A 9,795-nucleotide genomic window follows, 5' to 3' on the forward strand; every position below is an offset into this window, starting at 1 on the left:
ACAGAAGGCAAGTCTCCTGGGGCTTGGATTTTAGAAACAAATTCCTCTTCCAAAAAAAAAAAAAAAAAAAAAAAAAAAAAAAGACCCCTGAGTTGGGTTTAGTCCATGGTACTGCCATTTGGGGACCAACTATAATCTGTTTAGGCTCATATTCTGCATTTTCAAGTGCTGGAATCAAATGCTGACAGTTCTCACTAGTGCATAATTAAATTCTTATTCCCAGTTAAAGCCATTGGCAAAACTTTCACTGACTTCAATAGTGCTGGATTAAGCTTTCACTGAATGTCATGAGAATTTGAAAAGCAAAATCAATCCAGATTTTGCAAAGAGCCCCTTGTCTTTGTTGCGGATCAAACCAAAACCATAAAGTAAAAAGAGCCAAAAACCTTACCATGAATGAAATAAGAATAAGGAATCATAATGGTATCCTGAATAATTTCCAGAAGACAGACAAACTGAGTCACTTGGGGGTCTACAGTGATAATAAGAATTGTGCAAGTACTGTGTAGCAAAAAATATTTCTTGGTTAGTCTGCTCTTTCTGGCACAATTCTTCTGGTAGAAATGTATACATTTATTTTGTTGTTGCTCAAGAGCTCCTGGTGACTAATTCCTGCTCTGCAGATGGCATACGATGTAGATGATTTTTCAAGTCCAATTTCAAACTGTAGTGCTGTTGTTTATCACAAAATGTTTTGCTGTAGTCTAATGGCAAGAACTCTGAGAAGCCAGTTTCCACTGTTAATTTTCAAATAAACCCAGTCCCTTCCTAGGTGTATTCCTCATTATAAATTTGCAATTTAAAACCGACAAGAAACAGGAGTGCCGGGCTGTAGAGGAAGTTCTTCCCTTCCAAGCCCCATCCTACACCATGTGAGTGAAGGCTGCAGAAGTTTGGGAAACTGGTAAGACTGCAGAGATTTTTCTCAGGGAGAGTGATACAAAATAAATATCATTCATCTTACAGTAACCCCCTCAAAAAAAAAAAAAACACCAAAAAAAACCACCCCAAAAAAACAAACCCAAAACTAATTCAATAGAACAGAATAACCTTATGTAGAAATAGCAAATGTATTCAGTCTATTAATAAACCACAGTTAGAGATGTGTGGAATGGAAGGTGACCTGAGTTCCCCTTGATGATTTAGGGGATTATTCAGGTGCTCACTGAACAGAAGCTTGTCAATAACTGTTGTCCCTAAACCTGTGCTTTGTCATAGCTGCGACCTCTGATCCTTGCTCCAATTCCCTCAGGATCAGAAGGAAATTCTACCAGGAAAGATGAAGAGTCCATTTAGTCAGAGATGCAAAGGCTAGGAGAAACAGCTCACCCCATTAACAGGATTTGCTCCCGCTCTGCTGTTGTTACAGCCCTCAGAGAGGACTGGATTTTCCACTCTTACCAACTGAACTATATTTGTAACACTCCATCGTTCAGTCCTGTCTATGAGTTGTCAACATTTTTCTTTGGCTTTAGTAATGACATAATGGGCTAAGTAGGGCTCAAGCAGATACTGCATTTCTAGGGGGGCACCAGAATAGGACTGCAACTGCTGTGATCACTCACCAGCATGCCAGACCTGGACTGCCCTTCTCTGGCTACGGGCTTTCTCTCCTGTCCCCCACTGCCCCAATACTCCCAGCTTCCCATCCCTGGATAGAGGGAGTTGTCAGCCTCTGTCTTAGCCACACCTCAGTCTCCTTTTGCCTCCTGCTCCTGCCTTTCATGGTCCAAGGGTTCCGGGTACACAGCTACAGTATGTAAAAATGGTTATGCTTTCTGACACCTCCCATAAAACAGTATCAGCTGTATGTAGTTTATCAGTAATTTCTGATTACACGTGAAGATTGGAAAACATGTATCCAGTCAAAATGTTTTTACTTAGTGTGTTTTGCCTTCTGAGGTACTTTATCCTTGCTTTTATTCCTATTACGTTTTCTGGAAGGTCTGTTTTCTTTTTCAGAGCGTGTGAATTTTACCTATCAGATTGCACTGGAGAACAAAACATTTATTTTCAATTGTTTATGGGAATAAAATAATAATGCTATTATCTACACTCTTGATTACCAGGATTTTCTCATATATATTCAGATCCTCCAGATAGGCAGATTAAGCGATCAGAAGGTTCTTAGTGGGCCCCAGGCTCAAAGCATACACTAAAGAGGATCAAGCTTGCTTTAATTCATGTGCTGCTTTGCTAATGCTCCTGCTCTTTCTCAGGAGAATTTCTGAAATATGTTATCTGGGTCCCAGTGTGGTCCCATTGAATCGGATAGACAGTCTTTGGCTTTGATGGACAATAAGCTGGGGCTGACTTGGAGTAATAATGTGTAAAGAGACATGTATTTTTCTCATCTGGGGCTTGAGCCATCTCAGTCTTTCACAAGTGCTAGCAGACCTTGAGTATCTTGTTCTTACTTGCTCTATGTTGCTAACAAATGCCTCTAGAATCTAGTGAGCATGCCTCTTTGTAGCCATTCACAAATCCAAGGTGTTTGAGGGAGCATAGGAGAGGGCCAGCTGTGTCCCTTAGGAAAAAAAAAAAAAAAAGAAAGGAAATGGAATAAAGGCTTTTGCTAACTGATTGAACAGTTTTTAGGCAGCCACTGGGATTTGCTTATAAAGTTTCTGAGAAGCTGACATTTCTCCATGGCCCAGCTAGCATGTAGCAATTTGAACAATGAATGTAGGAAACCACCCTGCAAATATGATTTATCCACCAGATTTTTTTTTTTAAATATGTGATTGCTCTCTGACTAGGATATGTGCTCTGAATTGCTTAAGAATTTTGAGAAACTTCCTTTATAGACCTTGAAAATACAATAGCGTAGAGATGAAAGACTCTGTTAGAATTAATGATGGGGACAGAACTGAAGTGACATCCATGTTGAAATGCCACTATCTTAAATTGTTCTTTTCCAGTTACTGTGTTTCTGAATGTGCCTGTGGCTCCCAGTCTTTGTCATGTCTGCTAGCAAATATCAGAGCTAGAAGATGACAAGAAATGTGCAGCAGTGGAGAGTGTTATGGGGTAGGAGTGAGCTTTTGACTCCGAGTCTAAGAAAAAAGAAATGGAAAGATCTTTTTACTTAAGAATATAAAATTACATGAAAATTGGGGCTGATAAAAGAGAAGTAGACAAGACTAGATGAATAGAGAAAGTACCTTGAAAGGAACAATGGGGGTGGATGCAACTGTTGAGGAAGGGAGGTCCTGTGGATGTGAGAAAAACCTCACCGTACCTCATAAACAGAAGTAGAAGACTTGAGTTTAAAATTCAAGAGTAGGAAATCACTGAAAAAGGGCTCTAGAAAGTCGAGGCAGCTAAGAAGAAATGACAGTAGTGTGAGTTCAGTAGCAGTGTTTTGAAAAGATGAGGCTGTAGTGATTTCATCAGGTAACATTCCTTTCCTCACTTCTCTTGTTTCACAGGGAGGAGGGTAATCTCTCATTTATTTATAACTATCCCATGTGTGAGATGAAAGTCAGAGCTGGTTATGTGTGGCTCCAGAGTCCACCACAGGTATAGGATCCGGTGAGAAATCCTTACTTGTCAGGTCTTTAACTTTATGTACTGGCAACCTTATGCCATAGAAATAACCTCCGTTAAGACCCAGCAACCAACCCTGTAGGAATGCCGAGCTGCCCAGTTTAACTGGATCTTCCATGAACACTGGCTTTCAGTGTAGGAAGAATGCTATGAAGCTGAAGTGCACGTGTATGACTACATCTGCAAAGCGAAAACACAGCCTTCTGAAATAGCTTGTGTCCATCCTTTTGGTGTTCTGCTTAATGACCTCACCCAAAAAAGAGGAGCATGCCTTCCAAAAATATTATAATGGAGGCAGAAAGCAGTGTTTTCTCCTGAGGGCAAAGCTGAGAATCAAGGAAAAAAAAAAAAAAAAAAAAAAAAAAAAAAAAAAAAAAAAAAAAAAAAAAAAAAAAAAGCACTGTCAAGCAAGAACCTTCTGTCTGTTTTTAATTCCAGAAAAGCTAGTTTGGTAAAGCTTGGGCTGGATGGCTTTCAAATGCAAATCCTCCAGGCTACTTTAGGCGAACTTGATATCGTCTTTGAGTCAGACTAGTCTCTCAAAATGCAGCAGGACCAAAAAAGGACTTGTGATTAAGGAGACTGCACATCCTTGGTGTCTTGAAAGCGTGCCAGGGTATGAGATGATATTTCAGTCCTTTGCATTCCTGAGAATGTCCTTTTGTCCCATGAAAGGCTGACATCTTCCTGTGTCATAACGGAATGATGAGACAGGGAGGGAGGTTTCTGTCTAATGAATCAGTCTAGAGACCGGCTAGCAGGCTGCTGGTAGGGTGATTGACTGTTGCTTTTCTGGGCTCTCCAATGAAGGGGTGTCAGACTCTGATGTTCATTTCTGTCCTCTGGCTGCCCCCTGTTGGCTGGTCCACTACGTCTGCAATGGACCTGGCATCCCCCATGTTCAGTGCTTGGAAGGGCTAGACACAAATGAAAAGGATGTTCAAAGGAAGTCATCACTGAAATTACAAAATCACCTTTCTGTGAGTCTGTTAATGTGACATGAAGTGTTGCTGCGGGTTTTTTTTGTTGCTGTTTCTGTTTTTTCTCTTGCCAGACTCTGTATGGTTTAAGTTTAAAAGGGTGATGACTGTGCAATTAAACTTTTGGAATGCTATGCTGGAAGCTGGCGGCTGCTTTCATTTCTGCTTAGATTTACTTTCATTTCTGATTTGTATTTTCTTTCGGCAGCTTTCTTGCACACAAAACCTCCTGTGCCAAAATCCTTGCTAACTTCATAAATATAAAATGGCTACATCTGCTAAAAATCACAATTGTATGAAATAGCTGCACCCAAAATTCTAGACAGGTAAACTCTTCTCAGGATATTTTAAACATATAGAAATGTGAGTTCCAGAAGTTCTACCCTCAGCTATTCAAATATAAGTTGTACTGAGGTGGGTGGGAACTTCAACAAGCTTACTGTGGGGGGAATTGAGACATTTCTGCTGTAAAGGAGCTGGGAAAGACATCACTTTTCTGCTACCATAACCTATCTCCCCATAGATCCTCCTTTAGAAGGACATGAGAACTCTCCTCCTAGATTAGAGGGTCATCTAGCTCAGTATACTAGGCTGAGAGGGTTACCAACAGATGCTTAGGAAAAATCTATCAGCACAGGGCACATGCAACATGATCTTTCCTTTGGTGCATCCTATTACCATCCAGAAGCCACTGTTTTTGAAACTTACTGTGCAGAGACTGGACAAGGTCTGTCCCTTTGATAGCCACCAATGAACTAACTGTCTAAAAGTCTCCCTGTTACTCATGGATATTCACCTGTAGCCCTGCTAACTTTATAAATTCCATGCAGCTCTAGTTGCTTTTCTCTATCATTATTTGACTAATATATCATAAGTAACGCAGTGAACTAATCTCCCATTCTGGAGCACATTCCAATTCTATTTTCTCAACTCAGATCCTCTCATGTTCCTCCTCCTCCTCACCGTGGTATATGTGGGAAATTCACATCCAGCTGTGAATGGCAGCTGGCCCACCTCACAACACAGCTGTGTGTAGCTGTTTTTTCAAGAGACACCAGGTGGTCAGTCAGTTGACAGGCTGTCCATATTGTCATTAGTTAAGGGCAGAAATATTGTTCTGTGAGTCTCTGTGGGGTGGAAATGCATGGAATGATGGTCCTGTTTTGGCCCTTTAAGCATACAGCAGGAGCAGGAAGATCCCTCTCCATGACTCCATGCTGTGTGTAATGGACATATCTTCATGATGGATCCTAAGGTGTCTAATAGCAATGATCACAGTAACTTAGATGTTAACCTTACCTTACCCTTATCCTGTGTGACCACATTACAAGGTATAGAAGTTAGAACTATTTTTCAAGCTCAGTTACATTCCTGGGGACAGTGGAAAGCCAAGAGGCAGCACTTTCCCAGGCCTCCAATTTAAAGTGACCATGAGGTGAAATGGAGCCAAGAAGAGCCAAGTAAGAACCTCCAAAGACTCAAGCTGTCATAAAGACCATGTTCTTTTAGCAGAGGTTACTTCCCAGGCTTTCTAAGAGTCTTCTCTGGTGGCTGTGCCAATACATTCTGCACTGCACCCCAAGAGAGCTGGAGGCCAAGTAATCTGACCTACCTGGCAGCCATGTGAGACTTTTCAGCAACTCTTGACTGCAAATGACAAAGATCATGACGTAGGGCAGAATTACTCTTTTGAGACTGGAAATGGATAGAAATAGGATTCAAAGCTGATGTCCAGAAAATGTAATGGAAAAAAACCCCATGCATGCCATCTATGAGCATGGATTCTTTAGTCCAGCAGGTGCCAGTCTGCTGCATTTGCAGATGGTACATCAAGGGACCCCCAATGGCTAGTTAGAGCAATTCCTGCACTAATGTGAACAGAGATTTTGATTTCACGGTCTGAAATAAAATGACCCAAATATAATTATGCAAGCTTATTAATTTATTTGCCATGGGTCGGTAACCCTTCATAGCCTGTGGCATGAGTTACATGAAGGGCCTGGGGGATTGAAGCTCAAATTTAGCAGAGTTGGATTCCTATATGGAAATTGGAAGAAACGAAGCACTAAATTGCATGTTTTATGATGATATCTTATTAAGAAAAAATTAATGCCCAACTTTGAAAGCATCAAATTCATTCTGAACAGAAGCAGTATAAAAAGAACAGCCTCACGAATGTTTGAACTGAATGATACATAAGCAAGTTACATACCCCTGTCCAGTGCAGGAAACATGGATAAATCTTGAAAGTTACCAGCTCAGGATGGCTAATACAACATGGGGTTTCTGTTTGCAGAGGGAGTCTCTACACTGGTGCCAGCAGCATTACTGGCAGATTTAGTAAAGCCAGGGTACTGCATAAAGCATGTGTCTTGGTTTTGAGACAAATTTTGAGAGGAAACACCCTGGAATGAGAATTTCCTCCAAGGAGAAAGGGTTCAATAATTCCCTTTTCTTTTACCAATGAGAGAAATGGATACCAGGGGGAAAAAGTGAAAAAAAAAAAAAAAAACAGCAAAAAAAAACCCCAAAAAAACAAAATGAAACAAACAAACAAAAAGGGTGCCCACAAGGCACAGAGAAAGAAAGAAAAAAAAATTGAATAAATGCTAGATATTGAAATTGTGTGTGGCAGCCTATGTTCCTCTGCATGACATCTGGTGCTTTGTCCTCAGGGCTCTGTGAGCATTTCAGATTTCAGTATATGGAAGTATTAAGAGCCTTCTCCTACAAAGTGGAAAGGGGCTTATTGGATCAGACTTCTTCTACTCCCAGTGCAATAGAGTGTTATAAGGTGTGTGCAGTGAGTGAATGACTGTGGTCTAAGCACACTGCACTGTTTGGAGGCTTAAACAAGACAAAGAGCCTGTCCCACACAAAGTCAAACAGAACAGGGATGAAAGGAGCCGGGCATTTAATATCAGGGTGCCGCCAAAGACATGTGGAGGCCTTGTTTGACACTCTCGGAAAACTATTACATCTGTGTGCCAGAGCCACTTGATCAGTGCATAGATCACAGAATCCATTATGATCACAGGTTGCTGTGAGTCGGAAGGGACCCCAAGGATCATCAAGTCCAACTCTCAAGTGAATGGCCCAGATATTACAACAGACTTTTCTCATATGCAAAAGCTGACTCTATAGGCCCTCCCTGCTGGACCTAGACGTAGTCAGAACCTTCAGTTAGAGCCTCACAAGAGCACAAACTTTGACCATTGTGAACTTGATCTGAGAGCCAGAAGCCAGGGAACTGCACACCTGCCTCAACTCTTCCAACTACCTCTTCATGGCCTTTATCTTACAAGGGGATACAAAACACTACTTTGTATTTCTTCCTTCAAGACAGTCTTGATAAGAGTGATAGAAAATCAAGTGAGAAAACTTTCCAGCAGGGACAAAAATTAAACCATTCATTTTTTCTATTCATTTTTCCCCCTACTTTCTCCGTTTGTGAGGAGGATACTTATGATGGCTCTGCCAGTGTCAACGGTGGAGTTCACAGCTTGACTTCAAAAGACAATTCATACCTAAGTGACATTCTGGTGGCCTCCATAACATAGGCCTGCTCATGAACTTAATATTAGATAAGAGGGTTAAGTGTGTTTCCGCATAAGAGGAAGCTGTTTGGTTGAACCCTTTTAGGTATAAAGAGTATCAAACTGGAATTCACTTCTTGGATAAATGTCCTAAGATGACGGGAAAGAACTGTGCCTGAGGTGCGATAATGTTCCAGTTCCTCTTCTGTTGCTAGAGGACACGAAAAGAACCACACTCACCCATCAGGATGTGAGATGAGAAAGAAGGGGAGTTTATTTGGGGATCTTGACTTATATAGTCTTTGGAATTTGGTCAAGGATTGGGGGACAAGAGTAACACTTCTCTGATACGAGTGGTCAAATCAGAAGTCCATCAATTTGTCCTTCCTCCTGGAAAGGAATGCATATTTACAAAATATCAGCCTTTGTTTTTGTTACTATGCATATGAACTCTCCAGTCCAAGAGTGAAAAATTAGAAGGCTGAAAAATCAGGGCACCACTCTTCCAGAGTTACTACTAGATTGTTTTTTGAGGTACATATAGCCAGTGGGAGACAGCAAGTTCCAAAGCTCAGCATACCATCAGTATTTATAGAATTTCTTGTGCCATATACTGTAATTAGGACTAACCTTGATAATGGTAATTTACCATCCTTTTAATGGAAAAAAGTCTTGCTGTTAAATTACTGTCTTTCTTTTTTTCCTTCTTCTTTTTTATTCATTTAAGAGGGTCTGGACTACTACACATGGCTGTAATGCTCTCCTAAATTGGAGTAAAGATGATGCGTTTGACTTAGGCAATAAAACTGAATCCTGCTGGTGATTATTTGATTGCAATTCATAGAAGTTTATTATAGAAATGTAAGAAGGAATAACAGCATCACTTTAGAAGAAGATAAAAAACCCTGACCCTAATCTTCTCTCTGCACTGAAATGAAACCCAAAGTTATTCCAAATTAATTTTATAGAAGGAGTCTTATCAGGTCTCTACTCATGCTTGACATTTTACCAAGTTCTTTCCCTCCTGGTGCTTTTCTCACAGGACACAATGAAATTTAGCATTCATAAATTGCTCAGGGCCTTTTGTAAAATCCCAGCCCATGGTATCAGGACCTTCTTTCCTTGTTCTGAAGATCTTGTTGCTGAATTAAGATCTTTCATCAGACTCTTCATCAGTCTCTAGCTAAGGTCGGCTTGCCATTGCATCCAAACCCCACACCTTCCAGGGCAGATATGTTGCTGAGGACGCTTCAGCACCACAAGGCACAGTGAGCAATAGGTTTTTTGATGGTGGTGATAAGAGACATGCAGAGAAATGTGAAGACCAGTTTATGCCTCAGTGGCTTCCGTGCAATATAGAATCATAAAATAGAGTCATTTATGTTGGACAAGAGCCTAAAGAACATAGAGTCCAAACATAAACCCCTAAACCATGTCCCTAAGAGAGCATACCATTTTCATTAGTAGTCACTTACCTTACTACATTAGGTAGCACAGATAAACTAGCTTTGCAATTACCAAGCTTGAGGGATGCTCAGTGCAGCTGCAGCAGAATGCAGCAAGGCATGGATTGCACCTTAGGCTGGAGGTGCTGAAGTAGCTCACACAGGTCCATCCTGCATAAGCTTCACCCTTTAGGGGTATACAAGCTGTCTGGTTTAAAGGTCTGCCTGCATGATCTCTGCCTTCAGTGCTGTGTACCCCACAGTTGTAGAGAAAGAGTGGGAACA

The sequence above is a fragment of the Chamaea fasciata genome, unplaced genomic scaffold (assembly GCF_029207755.1).
Source record: "Chamaea fasciata isolate MVZ Bird 193981 ecotype frontalis unplaced genomic scaffold, bChaFas1.0.hap1 SCAF_3, whole genome shotgun sequence".
In the NCBI taxonomy this organism is placed as follows: Eukaryota; Metazoa; Chordata; class Aves; order Passeriformes; family Sylviidae; genus Chamaea; species Chamaea fasciata.